The sequence below is a fragment of the Ornithorhynchus anatinus genome, chromosome 14, assembly GCF_004115215.2.
Source record: "Ornithorhynchus anatinus isolate Pmale09 chromosome 14, mOrnAna1.pri.v4, whole genome shotgun sequence".
Taxonomy (NCBI): domain Eukaryota; kingdom Metazoa; phylum Chordata; class Mammalia; order Monotremata; family Ornithorhynchidae; genus Ornithorhynchus; species Ornithorhynchus anatinus.
The window spans coordinates 25,751,299-25,773,430 of record NC_041741.1 but is presented as its reverse complement, the minus strand read 5'-3'; the positions used below and the strand labels follow the sequence as shown (position 1 = coordinate 25,773,430).

At 47.7% G+C, this 22,132-nt stretch overlaps 1 long non-coding RNA gene across 2 annotated transcripts; it reads right to left on the bottom strand.

Moving 5' to 3' along the window:
- Positions 1-416: 416 nt before the first annotated feature.
- Positions 417-21,369, bottom strand: LOC114816741. 2 transcript variants are annotated; one of them, XR_003764550.1, is made up of 4 exons: positions 21,301-21,369; positions 8,779-8,890; positions 8,444-8,562; positions 417-822 (listed from the first exon to the last, which is right to left on the bottom strand). It is a non-coding gene; the product is annotated as an uncharacterized LOC114816741 (long non-coding RNA). The 2 variants fall into 2 exon arrangements; XR_003764551.1 differs by having other exon boundaries at positions 8,444-8,554.
- Positions 21,370-22,132: the final 763 nt, after the last annotated feature.

Genomic DNA, 22,132 nt, shown 5'->3' with positions numbered 1-22,132 from the left:
TAATTTTATTTATGTGTATTGATGTCTGTTCATTTGTATGGATGGCTGCCTTCCTGCTCCCTCCTCCCCTAGTACAGTGACCTCCTTGCAAGCAGCAACTGACACTCATTGTTGTACTGTACTTTCCCACGTGCTTCGTACAGTGCTCGGCCCAAAGTGCTTAATAACTGTGGCTGAAGGAATGAATGAATCAAAGTCAAGGCCCCGAGCCACTAACGAGAAGCTGGGTTGGGTTTCGAGCACCCTCTTGGGCCGGTCCGTGTCCGGCTCGACTGCCGAGACTGAGCTCCCTGGGTCGGCAGGATGGGGGCCGGATTTCCCATCTCCCCTGGGGGGGACCCCCATATCTGAAGCTCCCCGGGGCCTAGGCTTACCCTGGTACTTCCTTTGTGGTGTGGGACACTCATACCAGGACGGGGAGGAAATGATGGTTTTACTTCTTGTCTCCATGTCGGGCAAAAGTTATTTGATTTCTTTTCTAGAGATATAAAAACATACGAAAGAGGGTTCAGTTGAAGGCTGGAACAAGAAGACAGAACCAACCTGACACCGAGGAAATGATGTCTTCCTTTCCCTTCTCGTACTTTCCCCCTCCAACCTGACTCTTCTTGATTATCTGGATCAAATCGATCCCTGCCTAGATTAACACAGGTCCAGCGAATGTCCCAAAACACACATCCATGCAGCATGTAAAAACACAGATTGTTCACCCCCAGATCAGTGCTGGATCCCAGGAATAAATATCCCTTTGGAGTCCAGAAGGATCTTTCCTTGTCATCACTCCCTCATGGCCTTTCTTCCCAAGACCCGGTTGGTGATTTTCTGTGGAAGGAAAGAAAAGAAGAGAGATGAATTCCGCTTTGCTGAGACTAAGCCCATGGACCCATGCCAAGTCTTCTCTCCCATCCTCCTGCCTCTCTCCGCTTCAGTCTAAATTTAACTCTGCTGCCTGGATTATCTTTCTCCAGAAGTGCTCTGGACATCACTCCCCCTCTTTAAAAATCTCCAGTGGTTGCCTATCAACCTTAGCATCAAGCAAAAACTTCTCACTCTTGGCTTCAAAGCTCTCCATCCCCTTGTTTTGTTGCTCCTCCCCCTCTCCCTTCCCCTCCCCTCAGCACTGTGCTAGTTCGCTCAATTGTGTATATTTTCATTACCCTATTTATTTTGTTAATGAGATGTTCATCCCTTTGATTCTATTTTTTGCTATTGTTTTCGTCTGTCCGTCTCCCCCGATTAGACCGTAAGCCCGTCAAAGGGCAGGGACTGTCTCTATCTGTTGCCGACTTGTTCATTCCAAGCGCTTAGTACAGTGCTCTGCATACAGTAAGCACTCAATAAATATGACCTACCGTCCAACCTGAGTAACGAATGGTGGTCGGACTGATCGACGACGTGGTTAGTGACGGGAAATATTAAGAGCCTCGGGTGATATCGAACACCCACTCCCTCCCTCCATTATCCCTTAGGTTTCCGGGGGGTTTCTTCCAAACAGATTTTCACACTGGGTACAAGTTATGAATTTGACCGATCTGGGGCCTGAGCCAGGCCAAGTTACCCAAGAGGCCCGAGCTGAGGTGATCTGGGCCGAGCTATTCATTCCCCTCCATTCATTCGATCGCATGTATTGAGAGCTTATTCCCGTCAGCTAGGGTGCTGGGCCGGTGCTTGAGCCCCATTTGACTTGGCCTGTGATGTCTTTCCAAAGGCTGTGGAGAAGCCGCCTAGCCTAGTGACTGGAGCCTGGGGCCTGCCAGTCAGAGGACCTGGATTCTCATCTCAGTTCCCCCACTTGTCTGCTGTGAGACCTTGGGCAAGTCAGTTTACTTCTCTGGCCCTCAGTTGCCTCTTCTGTAAAATGGGGATGAAGACTCTAAGCCCCATGTACCACAGGGACTGCGGCCACCCTGATTAACTTGTAGCTACTGCAGGGCTTAGAACAGTGCTTGGCAAAGAGTAAACACCTAACGAATGTCATTTAAAGGGTAAAAAAAAAAGGAGGGAGGGAGCCAGGCTGAAGAGTCAGTCAATCATATTTACTGAGTATTTACTGTGTGCAGAGCAGTGGGCCAAACGCTTGGGAGAGTGCAACGGAGCAATAAACGGACACATTCCCTGCCCACAAGGAGCTTATGGCCTAGAGGGGGAGATGGACAATAACCAGAAATCAATAAATGACAGATATGGACATAGGTGCTGTGAGGCTGGGCTGGGGAGATGAATAAAGGGAGAAAGTCAGGGTGACACAGAAGGGAGTGGGAGAAGAGGAAAGGAGGACTTAGTTTGGGTAGGCCTCCCAAGCGCTCAGTACAGAGCTCTGCACACTGTAAGCACTCAATAAATGCAACTGACTGACTGACTGTCCTACCGGATTAGCTTGTAGCTACTCCAGGGCTTAGAACAGTGCTTGACAAAGAGTAAGCACTTAAGAAATGTCATTTCAAAGAAAAAAGAGAGAAGAAGCCAGGCTGAAGAGGAACTGAGCTCCATGCCTAGTCTGGCCAACTCCCCTGGGGCTGGAGGGAGGAAGGGGAATACTCTACCAGGAGAAGCAACGAGGTCTAGAGGCTAAAGCCCGGGTCTAGAAGTCAGAAGGATCTGAGTTCTAATTCCAGCATTGTCCCTGGTCTGCTGGGTGACCTTGGAGAAGTCACTTCACTTCTCTTGGCCCCAGTCATCTCATCTGTAAAATGCACATCAATCAGATATTAATGCCCATTTATAATTTAACCTCCAGGATGATTTTGCTGGGGTAATTTGGGGTTGATTTGGTTTGGGGTGATTAGGTGTATAATAAAATCTCTAAAAGATAAGTAAAGACTTACAAGTCTACTCATAAAATCCACAGCAATATATCCAACAGTCAGCCTTGTGGAAGGAATGCAGGACTGCGAGTCGGGGTTTTAATCCGGGCTCCACTCGTCCGCTAGGTGACCTGGGGCAAGTCACTTCACTGCTCTGTGCCTCAGTACCCTCATCTGTAAAATGGGGATTAAGATTGACATACCCATGTGGGACAGGGAAGTGCCAAACTGGATGAGCTTGTACCTACCCAGGCTCAGAAACTACCCAGAACTGTGCTTGACACATAGTAAGTGCTTAATAAATCCCATCCTCATCACCTCACTTAGCAGAGCCTTTGTTCCCTAAACTGAAAAAAGGAATTCAATACCTGTTTTCTCTCTTACTTAGTCAGTGGGACAAGCACTGTATCCATCTGATAGTGAGGTCAGATGCAGGCATGTCCATGTGGGGCTTATAATGATGATAATAATAGTTCAGCCAAGTCTGTCCCCCACAAGGGACGTAGACTAAGTAGGAGGTTGGCAGGGAATGTATCTGTCCACTGATATACTGGACTCTCCAAAGCACCTAGCACAGTGCTCTGCACACATGAAGAACTTAATAAATTTGACTGAAAACATGGTGTCTGTTGAGCACTTACTATGTTCCAGGCAGGCACTGTTCTAAGCGCCGAGGTACATACAAGGGAATCAGGTTTGACACAGTCCATGTGCCCCCGGGGCTCAAAGTCTTAATCCCCATTTTACAGATAAGGTCACTGAGGCCCAGAGAAGTAAAGTGACTTGCCTAATATCCCCCACAGTCAGTCAATCACATTTTCTGAGCCCTTACTAGATGCAAAACATTGTACTAAGCCCTTGGGGAGAGTACAGTAGAAGAGACACCGTCTCTGCTCACAGCGAGCTTACAGACATGAGCGGGAGACAGATATTAATATAAATAAATAAATGACAGGTGAATAACAGAGCCAGGATCAGAAGCAGGTCCTCCTGACACCCAAGCCTGTGCTCTCTCCACTAGGGAATAAACCAAACAACAGAAAAACCTCAAAATCCCTGCTCCTACCGGAAAACCTCATTTCTCTCCCCGGCTTCACGTTCGTCACATTTAGGAAGCCAAAAATATTGAAGTTCTAAACAAGCGGGAAATACGTAAATCAAAAAGCTGGTCTTTTAGACTCCAGACTGTGAGCTCCTTATGGGCAGGGAACGTGTCTACTAATTCTATTGTATTGGACTCCCCCAAATGCTTAGTACAGTGCTCTGCTCCTAGTAAGCATTCAACAAATACCTTGGATTGATTTTTAACCACAAAGGGGAGGAATGGGTGTGGCCCAGTGGAAAGAGCAACCAGTCAGTAGGTCATATTTATGGAGAGCTTACCGTGTGCAGAACACAAACCAGGGAATCAGAGGACTTGGGTACCCATCTTAGCTCCACCACTCGTCTGCCGTGTGACCTAGGGCAAGTCACTTCGCTTCTCGGCACCTCGGTTCCGTCATCTGCAAAATGGGGGAACTGAGGCAAAGAGAAATCAAGTGACTTGCCCAAGTCCATGCAGCAGAAAAGTGGCAGAGCTTGAATTAGAACCCACGACCATCCGACTCCCAGGCCCATGCTCTATCCACTACATCCAGCCAAACTTCCATCCCGTCAGGATAGGAGAAGTGCTTGGATCTGTGGGGAAGCCGCTTGGATGGAGAGGACAGGTTGGATTTTAGAAATGTAAAGAGAAAGCCGCCAGGATTTGGTGGCATGTTGAATATGCAGGTTGAATGAGGGATGAGCCGAAGATAATGCCGAGGTTACCGAATGAGGGATAATGCCAAGGTTACAGGCTTGAGGGGTAGGGAGGATGGTGGTGTGGTCTATAATGATGGGAAAGAATTTGGAAGAAGAGTGTTTGGGTGGAAATAAGAAGCGTTTGGGTGGGAATACGAGGAGTTCTATTTTGGACGGGTTAATTTTGAGGTGTTGGCAGGACATCCAAGTAAAGATGTCATTCATTCGATCATTTGATTATATTTATTGAGCCCTTACTGTGTGCAAAGCACTGCACTATGCGCTTGGGAGACTACAATACAAGAACAAATGGACACATTCCCTGTTCATGGACCAGAGGACGAGCTAGCGGGAAGGCAGGAGGAAATGCGAGACAACTTGGCCTACTGCATAGAGCACAGGTCCGGGAGTCAGCAGGGCATTAGTTGTAATCCCAGCTCTGCCACTTATCTGCTGCGTGACCCTGGGCAAGTCACTTGATTTCTCTGGGACTCAGTGACCTCGACTGTAAAATGGGGATTAAGACTAGGAGCCCCAGTGAGACAGGGAATGTGTCCAACCCGATTAGCCTGTTTCTACCCCAGGGCTTAGTACAGTGCCTGGCACACAGTAAGCACTTAAACAATACTATTAAGAAAAAAGGAAAGAGAGGCCCAGGCTGGAGAGGTAGATTTGGAAATCATCCACATCGAGATGGCAGTTAAAGCCTAGTTTAGTAGATCGAGCACGGGGCCAGGAGTCTGAAGAACCTGGGTTCTAATCCGGGCTCCGCCACTTGTCTGCTGCTTGGGAAATAATGAGGATAATCACAATAATGGTATTTGGGAAGCAGTTACTATGAGCCAGGCACTGTACTAAACGCTGGGGTGGATAGAAGAAAATCCAGTTGGACACAGTCCCCATCCCACATGGGGCTCACATTTTTCATCCCCATTTTACAGATGAGGTCACTGAAGCACAGAGAGGTGAGGTGGCTTGCTCAGGGCCACACAGCCCACAGGTGATGGAGCTGGAATTAGAACCCACGACCTTCTGACTCCCAGGCCCGTGCTCTAGCCACTAGACCATGTCACTTAACTTCTGTGCCTCAGTGACCTCATCTATAAAATGGGGATTAAGAGAATGAGCCCTACATGAGACAGACACTGTGCCCAAGCTGATTAACTTGAATCAACCTCAGCACTTAGAATAGTGCTTAGAACATATTAGACGCTTAACAAGTACCAAAATTATTACTAAGACTCCCTTTGAGTTCTCACCAGAGAATTCTTTCTCAGCGCTTGGCACGGTGCTCTCTCTGCACAGGGGAGATGGAGATGCTCAACAGTCCTTAGAGAAGCAGCGTGGCTCAGTGGAAAGAGCGCGGGCTTGGGAGTCAGAGATCACGGGTTCGAATCCCCACTCTGCTGCTAGTCAGCTGTGTGAACTTGGGTAAGTCACTTCACTTCTCTGTGCCTCAGTGACCTCATCTGCCAAATGGGGATTAAAACTGTGAGCCCCACGTGGGACAACCTGATCACCTTGTATCCCCCAGCGCTTAGAACAGTGCTTTGCACGTAGTAAGTGCCAACAAATACCACAATTTTTTTTTCTCCCCTTTCTCCTCCTCCCATCCCCCTGCTCCTCCTCCTCCTCCTCTTCCCTGCCCCGGTGAGAAGATGCCTCCTGGAAAGACCAAGGGAGTGTCGATGGCACTGTGCAAGGCCATCTACACTTTCTCTATCATCGACTCCTGCACGGGTTCTCATGTTCAAAGTCACAGGGTCGAGGGTCACTCGGCATCTTCAACAGGAGACTTTGTCTTCGTAACTTTCGCCTTGTTTATTCATCTCTCCCACCCACTAAGCTAAGTTTTTTGAGGGTAAGTGGGAAAAACTGCCTTGTACTTCTCTTGTAAGAGCAATTGTCATTATTAATAACTGGGGGATTTGATTAGTGCTTACGCTGTGCCAAGGACTGAGAAGCAGCATGGCCTTGTGGATAGAGCACAGGCGTGGGAGGCAGAAGGACCTGGTTCTAATTCCAGCTTTGCCTCCTGTCTTCTGGGTGACTCTGGGTGACTCACTTCACTTCTCTTTACTTAACTTCATTTGGAAGATGGAGATGAAGATTGTGAGCCCCATGTGGGATGGGGATTGTGCCCAACCTGATTAGCGTGTATCAACCCCAGTGCTTAGAAGAGTGCTTTATACATAGTGAACGCTTAACAAATACCATCTCTCCCATCCACTAAATTCACTTTTTGGAGGGTAAATGGGGTAAACAGTCCTCTACTTCTCTGGTAGGAATTATAATAATAATAATACTTGGAATAATGAATACTTGTGGTATTTGTTAAGCGCATACTATGCACCAAGAACTGAGAAGCAGCATGGCCTAGTGGAAAGAGCATGAGCCCAGAGTCCCAATGACCTGGATTCTAATCCCGGTTCCGCTGCTTGTCTGCGATGTGACCGAGGGCAAGCCACTTCACTTCTCTGGGCCTCAGTTCCCTCATCTGGAAAATGGGGATTAAAACTCTGAGCCCCACGTGGGACAGAGACTGTGTCCAATCCAATTAGCTGGTATCTAGCCCAGCACTTAGAACTGTGCCTGAGACATAGGAAAGTGCTTTACAAATACCATTGAAAAAATATTTTAAAAGACATTTCTTTCCCGGGATGCTATCTGCTCACAGTAGCGGAAACAGAAGGTCCTCTCCTGGAATTTCCCCTCACCATAGACGGCACCACCGTCCTTCCCATCTCCCAGGCCTGTAACCTTCGTGTTAGCCTTGTCTCCGCTCTCTCATTCAACCCACATATTCAATCCGTCACCAAATCCTGTCGGTTCCACCTTCACAACATCACTAAAATCTGCCCTTTCCTCTTCATCCAACATGCTACCACATTAATCCAATCACTCATCCTATTCTTCCTAGATTACTGCATCAGCCTCCTTGCTGACCTCCCAACCTCCTGACTCTCCCGACTCCAGTCCACACTTCACTCACCGCTGCCCAGATCATCTTTCTACAGAAACCACCAGGACATGTCAAACCCCTCAACCCCTTCATGTCAAAAATCTCTAATGGGTGCCTATCCATCTCCATCAAACAAAAACTCCTCACCATTGGTGTTAAAGCACTCCATTACCTGGCCCCCTCCTACCTCACCTAGCTTTTCTCCTACAACTCAGCCCACACACTTCCCTTCTCTGGTGTTAACCTTCTCACTGTGCCTCCATCTCGCCTGTCTCGTCAACGACCCCTGGCCCATGTCCTACCTCTGGCCCGGAATGCCCTCCCTCCTCAAATCCACCAGACAATGACTCTCCCCTCCGTCAAAGCCTTACAGAAGGCACATCTCCTCCAAGAGGCCTTCCCAGACTAAGCCCCACTTTTCCTCTTCTCCCACTCCCTTCTGCATCACCCTGACTTGCTCTCTTTGCTCTTTCCCCCTCTCCAAGCCCCATAGCCCCTATGTATAGTTCTGTAATTTTATTTATTTCTATTGATGTCTCTTCATTTGTACAGATGGCTGCCTCCCCTGTCCTGGCCCCCTACTCCCCCAAGACTGTGAGCTCCTTGTGAGCAGGGATTGTCACTCTTAATTGTTGTACTATACTTACCCAAGCACTTAGTATAATGCTCTGCACAAAGTAAGTGCTTAATAAATATGACTGACTGAATGAATGAATAAAAGCAAAGACCTTGAACCCCAACTGAGAGGCCGGATGGGTTTCGAGCACTCTCTTGGGCCGGTCCGTGTCCGGCTCGGCTGCCCAGACTGAGGTCCCTGGGATGGCAGGATGGTGCCGGATTCCTCATCCCCCCCTGGGGGGAGCTCATATCTGAAGTCCCCGGAGCCTAGGCTTACCCTGGCACTTCCTCGGTGGTGTGGGGCACGCATATCAGGACGGGGTGTGGAAATGATGGTCTCACTTCTTGTCTCCATGTTAGTCAAATTTTTAATTTCATTTTTAGAAGTCTGAAAACCTACAAAAGAGGGTTCAGTTTAAGGCTGGAAACGAGAAGACAGAACCAACCCGACACAAAGGAAACGATGTCTTCCTTTCCCTCCTCCAACTTCCCCCTCCAACCTGACCCTCCTTAATGATTTGGATCAAATCGATCCCTGCCTAGATTAACACAGGCTAAGTGAATGTCCTGAAACACACATCCATGCGGCACATAAAAACACAGATTGTTCACCCCCAGATCAGTCCTGGATCCCAGGAATAAATATCCCTTTGGAGGCCAGAAAGACTGTTCCTTGTCATCACTCCCACATGGCCTTTCTTCCCAAGACCTGCTTGGTGATTTTCTGTGAAAAGAAAGAGAAGAGAGATTAGTCCTACTGTGCTTAGTCTAAACCCATGCCTACTCTTTGCACTCTTGAAAAACAAAAGGAAAAAAAAGAGGTGGTATCTGTTGTTAAGAGCTTACTATGTGCCAGGCACCAGATTAGATGCTGGGGAAGGTACAAGTTAATTGGGATGGACACAGTCCTACATGGGGCTCACGTTCTTCGTCCCCATTTGACAGATGAAGGAACTGAGGCACAGAGAAGTTAAGAGATTCGTCTGAGGTCACCCAGCAGACAAACTGCAGAGTCAGGATGAGAACCCAAGTCCTCTGACTCCTGGGCCCGGGCTCCATCCACAAGGCCCCGCTGCTCCCTTCCCCACTGCTATACCGGCCAACTCCTTCCCAAGTCCGTTCTTGGCTTTGTCTGCCACAGCTGCCAGGGCATGGGGAAGGGTTTCTTCCTTCTTTAGGGCGGCAGGAGGCTCACTGCTGAGCCCAGGGGAGGGGGCTGCTGAAGCACGGTTCTTGAGGCAGACATGAGCTCATAGTGCAAAGGGAAGGGGATCCAAAAGAAAAAAAAATCTGTTCCCAAGACATCAAGAGGAATCTTTGGTGTTCAAAACTCCCCTCGTTATCTCCATCCACTTCAAAGCCTTATTGAAAGTTCATCTCCTCCAAAAGGCCTTCTCTGAGCCCTCTTTTCCTCTTCTCCCGCTCCCTTGCCTCACCCTGCCTTGCTTGCTCCCTCTGTTCTTCCCTTCTCCCAGCCTCACAGCACTTACGTGCATACCTGTAATTTTATTTGTTGATATTTGTGTCTGTCTCCCGCACTCTAGACTATAAGCTCATTGTGAGCAGGCAATGTGTCTGTTTATTGTTGTACTGTACAATCCCTGGTGCTTAGTACAGAGCTCTGCACACAGTAAGCGCTCAATTAATGTGACTGACTGAATGAATCCTCCTTCTCCTATTGCCTGAGGAAATTCTCATATTAAATTCATTTCCTTTGAAGTCTCTGCTCACAGCTGAACAATCAATCCGAGGGTTGCCGATTCTGCCTCTTGCCAAGTGCGTGAGAAATTGTGGACAGATCCCTTATCTTGGAGGAGCTTACGGTCAAATGTGTGAGGAGCACTGTCTTAAGCAATTGGGAGAGTCTGATAGCATTAGTAGCCACAGTCGTTGCCTTCCAAGAGCTTGCAAGTCTGCGATGGGCAGAACACTGTACCAAGGACTTTGGAGAACACATTAGAATTTGTAAACAGGAGCCTTGCCTTCAAGAAGCTGAAGTCAGCTGTGTGCAGAGGGCTATGCTACACACTTGTGGGACTGCAGTAGGATAGCGTTGGAAGGCACCATCCCTGCCATCCAAGAACTTACAGTCTAGAGGGGGAGATGCTTACCACATCTGGAGCACTGTGGTAGACGCCAATAGGCAGACCACTGAACTAGGCATCTATCATGTAGCATGAGAAGCAGTGTGGCTTAGTGGAAAGAGCACGGGCTTGGGAGTCAGGGGATGTGGGTTCTAATCCGGGCTTTGCCACTTCTCAGCTGAGTGACTTTGGGCAAGTCACTTAACTTCTCAGTTACCACATCTGTAAAATGGGGATTAAGTCTGTGAGAACTTACAACCAACCTGATGACCTTCTATTTACCCCAGCACTCAAAACAGTGCTTGGCCCCTAGTAGGATCTTAACAAATACCATTATTATTATATGTAGAAAACTGTGATACACAGCTATGTATAGAGAGCTCTAATGGGTGTCTACTGCATGCAGAGCACTATACTGGGCACCTACTGGTTGCAGAGTGCTTTAGTGGATGCCTCCTGGTGTAGAGTTCTCTCCTACTGAGCTCCTACTGGGGACAGAGGGCTGTACTGGCTGCTTACTGGAACCCTCGGACTCCTTCTGTCCTCAATGAGAAAACCATTTTGATCAGAAGCAACGTGGCCTAGGGCATAGAGCCCAGGCCTGGGAGTCAGAAGGGTCTGGGTTCTATTCCTGGCAAGTCACCCCACTTTTCTGGCCTCAGTTAGCTCATCTGTAAAATTAAAACTGGGAGACTCACCTGAAACATGGATCGTGTCCAACCTGATTAACTTGTATCTACCCCAGCACCTGTGAGAACAGTACCTGGCAAACAATAAGCACTTAACAAATACCATTTTTACAAAGTACTATTAGAACAATAGGCCAGGTGATTACTGTCAACTGAAAAAGTCAAAAATGCATTATTTTATTTCATTACTGTCATTCATTCATTCCATCGTATCTATTGAGCGCTTACTGTGTGCAGAGTATTGTACTAAGTGCTTGGAAAGTTCAATTCATCAATAAATAGAGACAATCCCCGCCCAAAGCGGGCCTAGGGAGGGGGCGGCAGGGACAACTAATAACTTGAAGAAAGATGGCAGTCAGGGTACAAAGCCGGGGTAGAAAATCTGTCATTCAATTCAGTGGTCCTTATTGAGCTCTTACTGTATGCAAAGCACCTTACAAAGCACTTGGGAGAGTACAATAGACACATTCCCTGCCCACAAGGAGTTTATAGTCAAGAGGAGGAAATTCATGACAGTCATCAGGCCCGAGGTCTACTGTGTCATTTCTCCTTGATATCCCAGCCATGATTTCACTCCCTCATGTACATAACCAAGAACTGGTCTTTTGTCTGGTTCCCTCACTAATAATAATAATAATGTTGGTATTTGTTAAGCGCTTACTATGTGCCGAGCACTGTTCTAAGCACTGGGGTAGACACAGGGGAATCGGGTTGTCCCACGTGGGGCTCACAGTCTTAATCCCCATTTTACAGATGAGGGAACTGAGGCACCGAGAAGTTAAGTGACTTGCCCAAAGTCACACAGCTGACAAATGACAGAGCTGGGGTTCGAACCCATGACCTCTGACTCCAAAGCCCCGGCTCTTTCCAGTGAGCCACGCTGCTTCTCATAAATGAGCAGTGAGTCCTAGTGGAAAGGACACGGACCTGGTAGTCAGAGGACCTGGGTTCTAATCCAAGCAATTAGTACAGTGCTCTGCATATGATAAGTGCTCAATAAATAGGACTGATTGATGGGCTCTGGCTGCGCTACTCACCTTGCTGTGTGATCTCGACAAGTAAGCCACTTGACTGGTCTGTGCCTCATTTTCCTCATCTGTCAAATGGGGATTCAATACCTGTTCTCTCTCCTACTCAGCCCTGAAAAGGACCTGATTAACTTGCATCTACGCCAGTGCTTAGTACAGAGGCCTCGACTGTAAAATGGGGATTAAGACTGTGAGCCCCATGTGGGACATAGATTGTGATCAGACTGATTAGCTTGTATCTGTCCCAGTGCTTAGTGCAGAGGCTGGCACATAGTGAGTACTTGACAGTGATACTGAAAAAAAAAAGCGCTTGCCACTTAGTAAGGGCTTAACAAATAAGTGATGATGATTACTATTATGAAGGAATAAATGTGAACTACAGGCTAGTCTATGTCAAATCGGGGTAAATCCAGATCAAACGATCTACACGACTATTAGATTGTAAGCTCATCAAGGGCTAGGAGCCCGAGTGCTCAGCAAATGTTCTGCACCCACTAAGCAACCAGGACAGCACTGTACACCTGGAGGTGCTCATCACAGTGCTCTGTATCCAGTGAGTACATTGACATCTGACTCTCCCCTCTCCTTCATTGATTCTTTCCTCTCCTGACTGAGCACGCACCACCCTGACTGTCCCCCAGTGACCCAACACGGACCATCCCACACCCCTGACTCCCCCAGTCACCCAGCATGGACCACTCCACAACCTCAACTCTTGCCTCTCCATCCCCGCCCCCCCACCCCCCCATCACTGACTCTCTCCTCAGTGACCCAGCACAGGCCATCCGACACCTCTGACTCTCCCCTCTCCATCTCAGACTCTCCTCACAGTGACCCAGACCAGACCATCCGGTGCTTCTCGCTCCCCTTTCCCTCCCTGACTCCTCCTTGAGAGACCTGAAACAGATCCCCCCATCACCCCTGACTCTACCCTTTCCAACTCTGACTCGACCAGCCCAGCACAGACCATCCTACACCTCTGAATCACTCCTGGACCGATCCATCCCCTTCTCCAACTCCCTTCTGTGTCGCCAGACTTACTCCCTTTATTCATCATTCCTCAGCACTTGGGTTTATCTGTAATTTATTCATTTATGTTAATATCTGTCTCCCCCTATAGACTCTAAATCAGTTATGGACAGGGAATGCGTCTGATTATTATTATATTGTATTTTCCCAAGCACTTAGTACAGTGTTCTGCACACAGTAAGTGCTCAATAAACACGATTGACGGACTGGCTGACAGAAAAAAATTCTGCTCTGCCCAGAGTCCTTCCCCAGAAGCAGACGATCCATGAATGAGACCACATCCCCTCAACATTGCTACTGGGGAACAGGTCACACATCCCATAAATCCAGACCCCCTAGGCCCCCTGTACTGGCTCTGGCTGAGCTCCACAATGCAGTTGCCTCATCATAATCGTGTAGCTCATCTACAGGTCGGGTGTCACAATCCTAAAGGGAGAAGCTTCATTCAGGAGTGTCTGACCTGATGAAACTTCTATCTAGCCCAGTCTTTTTTTTTTTAATGCACTTACTATGTGCCAGGTACCGTGCTAAGCACTGGGATTGATAGAAGCTAATCAGGTTGGACACGGTCCCTGTCATTCATTCATTCATTCACTCGTATTTATTGAGTATTTATTTTGGGCAGAGCACTGTTCTAAAGTACAGTACAGCAATAAAGAGTGACAATTCCTGTCCACAACAAACTCACAGTCTAGAGTAGGGGAGACAAGCATCAACACAAACAATTACAGATATATACTTAAGTGCTGTGGGGAGGGTTGGGGGGGTGCTTGGAGGAGAGAGAGCAAACGGAGTAGGTCAGAGCGATGTAGAAGGGAGTAGGAGATGAGGAAAAGTGGGGCTTAGTCTGGGAAGGAGTCTTAGAGGAGATGTGCCTTCGGTGAGGCTTTGAAGGGTGGCAAGTAATTTTCTGGCAGATAGGAGGAAGGGCATTCCTGGCCAGAGGTAGGGCATGGGCCAGAGATCGGCAGCGAGACAGGAGAGATGACGGCACAGTGAGAAGGTTAGGACTAGAGGAGAGAACTGTGTGGTCTGGGTTGTAGAAGGAGAGAAGGGAAGTGAGGTAGGAGGAAGAAAGCTGATGGAGTGCCTTAAAGCAAACTGTGAAGAGTTTTTGTTTGATACGCAAGTGGATAGGCAACCACTGGAGATTACTGAGGCAGGGGGGAATTACAGATCCTGAATGTTTCTTAGAAAGATGATCCAGGCAGCCGAGTGAAGTGTGGACAGGACTTGGGAGAGGCAGGAGGTTGGGAGGTCAGCAAAGTGACTGATGCAGTAATCTGGGCAGGATAGGATGAGTGATTGTATTAACATGATAGCAGTCTGGATGGAGAGGAAAGGGCAGATTTTAGCAATGTTGTGAAGTTGGGACCGACAGGATTTGGTGACAGATTGAATATATGGGTTGAATGAGAGAGCAGAGTCAAGGATAACACCAAGGTTATGGGCCTGTGAGACAGAAGGTGGTGGTGCCATCAACAGCGATGGGGAAGTCTGGCAGAGGACAGTGTGTGGGTGGAAAGATAAGGAGCTCTGTTTTGGATATTTTAAGTTTGAGGTGACAGGAGGCCATCTAAGTAGAGATGTCTTGAAGGCAGGAGGAGAGGCGAGCCTGGAGACAGGGAGAGATATTAGGGGAGGAAATGTACTTTTGGGTATCATCTGCATAGAGATGGTAGTTGAAGCCATGGGAGCGAATGAGTTCTCCAAGGGAATGAGTATAGATGGAGAATAGAAGGGGACCGAGAACTGAACCTTGAGAGACCCCCACAGTTACGGGATGGGAGGCAGAGGAGGAGCCCACCAAGGAGATCGAGAATGAACGGCCAGAGAGCTAAGAAGAGAATCAGGAAAGGTACAGAATCAGCGAAGCCAAGGTTGGATAACATATCCGGGAGAAGGGGGTGGTCTACAGGGACAAAGGCAGCTGAGAAGCCGAGGAGGATAAGGATGGAGTAAGAGCCTTTGGGTTTGGCAAGAAGGAGGTCATTGGTGATTTTTGAGAGGGCGGTTTCAGTGGAGCGAAGGGGACCGAAGCCAGATTGGAGGGGATCCAAGGAGAGAATTGGAGGAGAGGAATTTGAGACAGCGGGTGTAGATGACTCGCTCAAGGAATTTGGAGAGGAATAGTAGGAGGGAGATGGGGTCATAACTGCAGGAAGCTGGGAGGTCAAGGGATTGTCCCACGTGGGACTCACAGTCTTCATCCCCACTTTACAGATCGGGGGAGCTGGGGCATAGAGAAGTAAAGTGATTTGCTCAAGGTCAAACAGCAAGCATGTAGTAGAGCGAGATTAAAATTCAGGTCCTTCTGACTCCCAGGCCACTGGGCTATGCCACTTCCCTGCTCAGGACAGTTGGACTCAGAGGCGCTTAACAAACACCATAAAAAAACCAAACTGAGACTCGCATTTAGAGATAAAAGGCGTAGATAAATCAATCCCTCTGCAAGCCATCACCAAGAACTGTTACTATTATTATTCTCTGTACCGAGTCCGTGGGGGAGAGAGAGTCAGGAATGGGGAGAATCAGGAGTCGGAGGGTCCATAACTATCAGTGAAGATGGCTGTCCAGGGGACCACTGGCACATGGCCTCTCCCAGCATCTCAATGCCACTCTGAGAGTCCTCTTGCCCTTCTGACGCCATCACGATGCCCCCTACTTCCCCAGGTAGAGGCCGTGGCCATCAGAGGCCAGGACCTGCTGCCTTTTCCACCAGGCATTCTCAGCCTGCCCTCCTGAAGCCGGGTGCTAGGGCTGCTGCCCAGTCCATTGCAATGAGTCTGAGAACTCCAGGAGGGCAGAGACTGGGTCCGACCCAATGAGCTTTCATCCGTCTCAATGCTTAGTACAGTGCTTGAGCGTGGCTTAGTGGTTAGAGAACGGGCCCGGGGGTCAGAAGGACCTGAGTTGTATTCCTGCCTCCGGCCCTGTCTACTGGGTGACCTTGAATGAGTCACTTCACTTCTCTGGGCCTCAGTTTCCTAATCTTTAAAATGGGGATTAAGATTGTGAGCCCCAGGTGGGACAGGGACTGTGTCCAACCTAATTCACTTGTATCTACCCCAGTATCAGGTACATAGCAAGCACTTAAATACTATTTTTTTTTAAAAGATGCCCTCATTATTTAGGGGGTGGCCTCATGTCCTCTAGACTGCAAGATTGATAGGGGCAGGCAAAGTGCCCACTAATTCTACTGTGTCATACACTCCTTAGTATGTGCTTAGTGCAGTACTTTGCACATAGTAAGCACTCAAAAAATATCATTGATTGATCTCCCTTGCTTGTGGTCACTTTTTTTATAGCATTTATTAAGTGCTTACTGTGTGCCAAGCTGTACTAAGGGTTGGGCTAGAAACAAGCTAATCAGGTCAGACACAGCCAAAGGCCCATATCGGGGGCGGGGGGAGTCACAGTTTTAATCCCCATTTAACAGATGGGGAGGCCCAGAGAAGTGAAGTGACTTGCCCAAGGTCACACAGCAGTAAGTGTTCAATAAATACTATTGATTGATTAACTTCGTGTCCATGGATCCTGGCAATAAACACATAGAGAAGCAGCGTGGTGCAGTGGAAAGAGCATGGGCTTTGGAGTCAGGGCTCATGAGTTCGAATCCCAGCTCTGCCACTTGTCAGCTGTGTGACTGTGGGCAAGTCACTTAACTTCTCTGTGCCTCAGTTCCCTCATCTGTAAAATGGGGATGAAGACTGTGAGCCCCACGTGGGACAACCTGCTTCCCCTGTGTTTACCCCAGCGCTTAGAACAGTGCTCTGCACAGAGTAAGCGCTTAACAAATACCAACATTATTATTATTATTATTATTCTACTGCAGAGGTACAGCTTCATTCCTGTAGATGGAGGCAAGTGACCTTGCAAATGTCATTGCAACAGTGTTCTAAAAGATTATTGCGCCTGAAACTTTGGAAAAGCCATTCAGGCTTTTGCAGTGAAGTGGCAAGAAGAAATGGTCATGCAACTGGAAGAGAAATAATTCAGGGATGTACAAGTCTCCTCTAGAATGTTAGCTCCTTGTAGGCAGGGATCTCATCTGCTAAACTCTGATATGCTGTACTTTCCCGAGCACTTAGTTCAGTGCTCTCCTCACAGTATGCGTTTAACAAATACCATTGATTGATTTGATCAGAAGCAACTTAATGAAAATTTCTGTGGCCTCAGTTAGAGTTGAAAGCGGCAAGGTCTGAAATGACTTTCCCTTTATATACAATGGGGTATTTGTGATTATAAACTCCTTGAGGTCAGGGGAGCCTTGTTACCGCTCTAGTCTCCCACGTACTTTGTACAGGGCCTAGCATTCAGTAGGTGCTCAGTCAATGCAGTTGTAGTGGTACTGATTTAACTTGGATGGTAAGCAGCGTGGTCTAGTGGAAAGAGCATGGTCCTGGGAATCAGAGGACATGGGTTCTAATTCCCATTCTGTAATTGCTCTGCCAATTATTAGCTGTGTGACCTTGGTCACATCATTTTGTTTCTCTGGGCCTCAGTTTCCTCAACTGTAAAATGGCGATTCAATACCTGTTCTCCTTCCCACTTAAGACTGTGGGTCCCATGCAGAACAGGGACTATGTCTGACCTAATTGACTTGTACCTACTGCAGAGCTTGGAACAGTGTGTGACACATAGTAAGCACTTCACAAGTACCATAAAACGAACAAACAGCAGAGAGGAGGCAGAGCCGGAATTAGATCCCAGGTCCTTTCGACTCCCAAGCCCTTAATCTATCCATTAGGTCACTCTGCTTCTCAAGCCCCTCTTTTCCTCCAAACCCAAGTTCATACACTGCACATTGCCTAACCGCCCCTCAAATTAAAAGCCACTGTTCCTTTTTAGGATTTCTTGGTGGTCAGGTGCAGGATGATGTTGGATATAAGGCTCTGAAGGTTTTTTTGATTAATTCCATCAATTTAATACGTTTTTCCAGGCTGTAACACCACACGGTTATGCCATCGCACTTAGTGTTTATGTAATTCCAGGATTTCAATGTGATTGCCTATATTTACATAATCAAATAATTAGGCATGATTTCATGTATGACGTGAGTGCTTAAAAATGACAGTGTTCACTGGAAAGCCATGCAAACACGCGAAATATGGGCGATATCCAGGTTTGTCCTCTTTCTGGAACTAAAGCCCTCTCTCCCTCCACCAGATATCCTTCAGGTAACTTTTTAAAAAAAGTTTTTTTAAGCCCTTTATTAAGACCTTGCTATGCTCCATGCATTATACTAAGGGCTGTAGATACAAGCTCATCAGGTTGGAAACAGTCCCTGTCCCACATGGGGCTCATACTCTCAATCGCCAATTTTCAGATGAGGGAACTGAGGCACAGAGAAGTGAAGTAACTTGCTCAACGTCACACCGCAAACAATTGGCGGAGCCAGAATTGGAACCAAGGTAGCGCTGGGATAGATACAAGCTAGTAAGAGCTCAATAAATACTACTGAATGAAGTTTATCAGGTTGGACACAGTCCTTGGCCCACATGGGGTTCATGGGAACGATAGGTTGTCCCTCCAGATCCCATGTGGAGGAGTGGCTTCCACTAGTGGCTAGCGCAGCTTGTGACAAAATATGCATGTGCTGACTTGGCTCGTGTCAACTGGTGCCGGGCAAAGCCAGGGCTAGAACCCAGGTATCCCGATTTCCAGAGTTGGGCGCTTCCCAGAGGACCTCTCCGGCCATAAATAGCGCATTACAAACAAGGAAAGGCCCGCCATCATTATCAAGCAGTCAAACAGTGAACGGCCCACCATTGTTACCAATCAATCATTCATTCATTCAATAGTATTTATTGAGTGCTATGTGCAGAGCACTGTCCTAAGTGCTTGGAATGTACAATTCGGCAAAAGATAGAGACAATTCCTGCCCAATGATGGGCCCACAATCAATCAGTGAAGGGCCCATCATCATTATTGATCAACCAAACAATAGTCCACCATCATAATCTATCAAACAATAAAGGACCCACCATCATTGTCAATCAAACAAGGAAAGGCCCAACATCAGCTGTGGAGAAGCCAGTTAGAGTCACCTATGAGCAACAGAGCTAACCATGCCATGGCGTCGTAAAGAAGCAGTGTGCAGCGTGGCTCAGTGGTAAGAGCACGGGCTTTGGAGTCAGAGGTCATGGGTTCAAATCCCGGCTCGGCCACTTGTCAGCTGTGTGACTTTGGGCAAGTCACTTAACTTCTCGGTGCCTCAGTTACTTCATCTATAAAATGGGGATTAAGACTGTGAGCCCCACGTGGGACAACCTGATTCCCCTGTGTCTTCCCCAGCGCTTAGAACATTGCTCGGCACATAGTAAGCGCTTAACAAATACCAACATTATTATTATTATTAAAGGAACCAGGAAAACACTGCTTATTCCCTCCAACATGAATGTCATATAATACTCCTTGACCCTCTACTTATTAATAACAATAACAATAATTGTATTAAGCGCTTAGTGTGTGACAGACACGATATAAAGCACTGGGGTGGACACAAGCAAATCAGGTTGAACACAGTCCTTGTTCATTCAATCATATTTATTAAGCACTTACTGTGTGCAGAGCCCTGAACTAAGCACTTGGGAGAGTACGATACAGTAACAGACACATTCCCTGACCGTAACAAGCTTACGGTCTAGAGGGAGAGACGGACATTAGTACAAATAAATAAATGATAGATATGTACACATATTTGCTGTGGGGCCAGGAGAGGAGTTGAACAAAGGGAGCAAGTTAGGGTGACGCAGAAGAGAGTTGGAGAAGAGGAAAGCAGGGCTTAGTCAGGGAAGGCCACGTGGAGGAGATGGGCCTTCAATAAGCCTTTGAAGCTGGAGGGAGAGTAATTGTCTTCCGGATTTGAGGAGGGAGGGCATTGCAGGCCAGAGGCAGGACATGGGCAAGGGGTCAGTGGCGAGAAAGATGGGTCTGAGGTACAGTGAGAAGGTTAGCATTAGTGGAGTCCCTGACCTCCCTGGGGCTCACCATCTTAATCCCCATTTAACAGATGAGGTCACTGAGGCACAGAGGAGAGAAGTGACTCACCCATGATCACACAGCAGACAAGTGGCAGAACCAGGATTAGAACCCAGGTCCTTCTGACTCTCAGGCCCATGTCCTATCCTTGGAAGCCATGCTGCTTCCAAGTTAATGACTGTAGACATCCTCCAGAAGGCATTGTGGGAGAGGCCATGAGCAACCCTCCTCAGACCGAGCCATCAGTGACATCCCAGAGTTTACCCTTAGAAGGACTCAGGAGAACACAATCAGTCCGGGGCATCAGCACCCATAGAGATTGCTCACTTGCCATTCCGTCAGACTAGGAGGAGTGTAGATGTTTTATTAACAATAATAAATGTGGTATTTGCTAAGCACTCACTCTGTGCCAAGCACTGTCCTAAGCACGAGGGTAACTACTACATGTTCAGGCCCCATATGAGGCTCACAGTCCAATTAGGAAGGAGAATGGGTACCGAACCCCCATTCACAGATCCGTGATTTATGCATATAAACTGTGGGCAGGAATGTGTCTGCTAATTCTGTTGTATTGTACTCTCCCAAGCACAGGGCTGTGCACACAGTAAGCACTCAATAAGATTGAATGCATGATTGAAAAGCCATCGGGAGGCCAAAATCCATCTTACACTGGCAACTGGAGGGGATTTCCTTGGGGGCCACAGGGCTTGGCTCTTACTCCCCTTTGGGGCCTGTGACAATGTTACCAGTGGTTCTCACCGCTAAATCCCTAGGCTTCAAGCTCATTATGGTCAGGGGACATGTTTGCTAATTCCCTGCCCATAATGAGTTTGCAATCCAGAGGGAGAGCCAGACATTAATATGAATAGATAAGTAATTTCATATAATTTAAATATATGTACCTAAGTTCTGTGGGGTTGGGGCAAATATCAAATGTCCAAAGGTCACAGATCCAAACCCCCAAACTTCCCAGACTGGGACAAGTTTGTAGAATTCATTTATCAAAGAGAACTCACAAAGAGATTCCCTTAGGATTTTGTGCTTTTGGCTGAGATGCCCCTAGACCCATCTTTCCACAACTTGAAAAAAAAAACCTATACAGATTTAAGTCTAAACAGAATGACCTTCCCCTTGATTCTAAGGAAAGATAGTACTGTGTGGTAGGCAAGCTTGCTTGAGAAAAACAGGACAAATTTTCAGGTTCCTGCCTGTTGGTTCCTAAGGCCCCATCTGTCTGGGGGTCACCCGCCCTGGGGGCTGGGAGGGGAGGAATGGGGGTTTGGACACAAGAAACAGTGATAGATGGTGACGTCTGCTTACCCTTTTGGCCTGGTTGGGCTCCCTCAAAGAAAGCAGTAGCTTCCACTTGCTGAGCACTCAGGCAACCAGCTGAGAACAATGCAGGTCATCTGGTGGGCGGAGACTCAAAGTGCTGGTACCTCTGAGACAGGACTTCCACTTAACCCTTACCTGGAGGCAGCAGGCCTTCCCTTGAAGACTTTCTCTGGACCCTGGCATAGGTTTAATGCCTCAATCCCCCTCCTGAGTACTCTTCGTTTATCTTAGAAGGTCTTTCTCGGTCAACTCTATTTATTGAGCACTTACTGTGTGCAGATCACTGTACTAGCTGATTGGGAGAGTACAATATAATAGAGTTGGTGGACAGGTTTCCAACTTTCATTCATTCACTCATTTATTGAGCGCTTACTGTGTGCAAAGCACTGTATTAAGTGCTTGGGAGAGTACAATATAACAATAAACAGACTCATTCCCCACCCACAATGAGCTTACAGTCTAGCTTCTAGCCAGAAGCCCCGAGATGGAGAGATTCCCCCCATTTTCACTGCAGCCTGGTTTCCCTGGCCAATTCGAGGGGTGGACTGGTGACTAGGAAGGGGCACTGGGGGGAATGGGACACCAGGGGGAATGGAAGACAGGGCCCCATCCTCCATGGGGGCCACTATGTGCCAGACATTGTAGTAAGTGATAGGGATGGATACAAAGCAAATCGGGTTGGACACAGTCCCTGTCCCACATGGGGCTCCCAGTTTCAATCCCCATTTTACAGATGAGGTAACTGAGGCCCAGAGAAGTGAAGTGACTTGCTCAAGGTCACACAGCAGACATGTGGTGGAGCAGAAATTAGAACCCA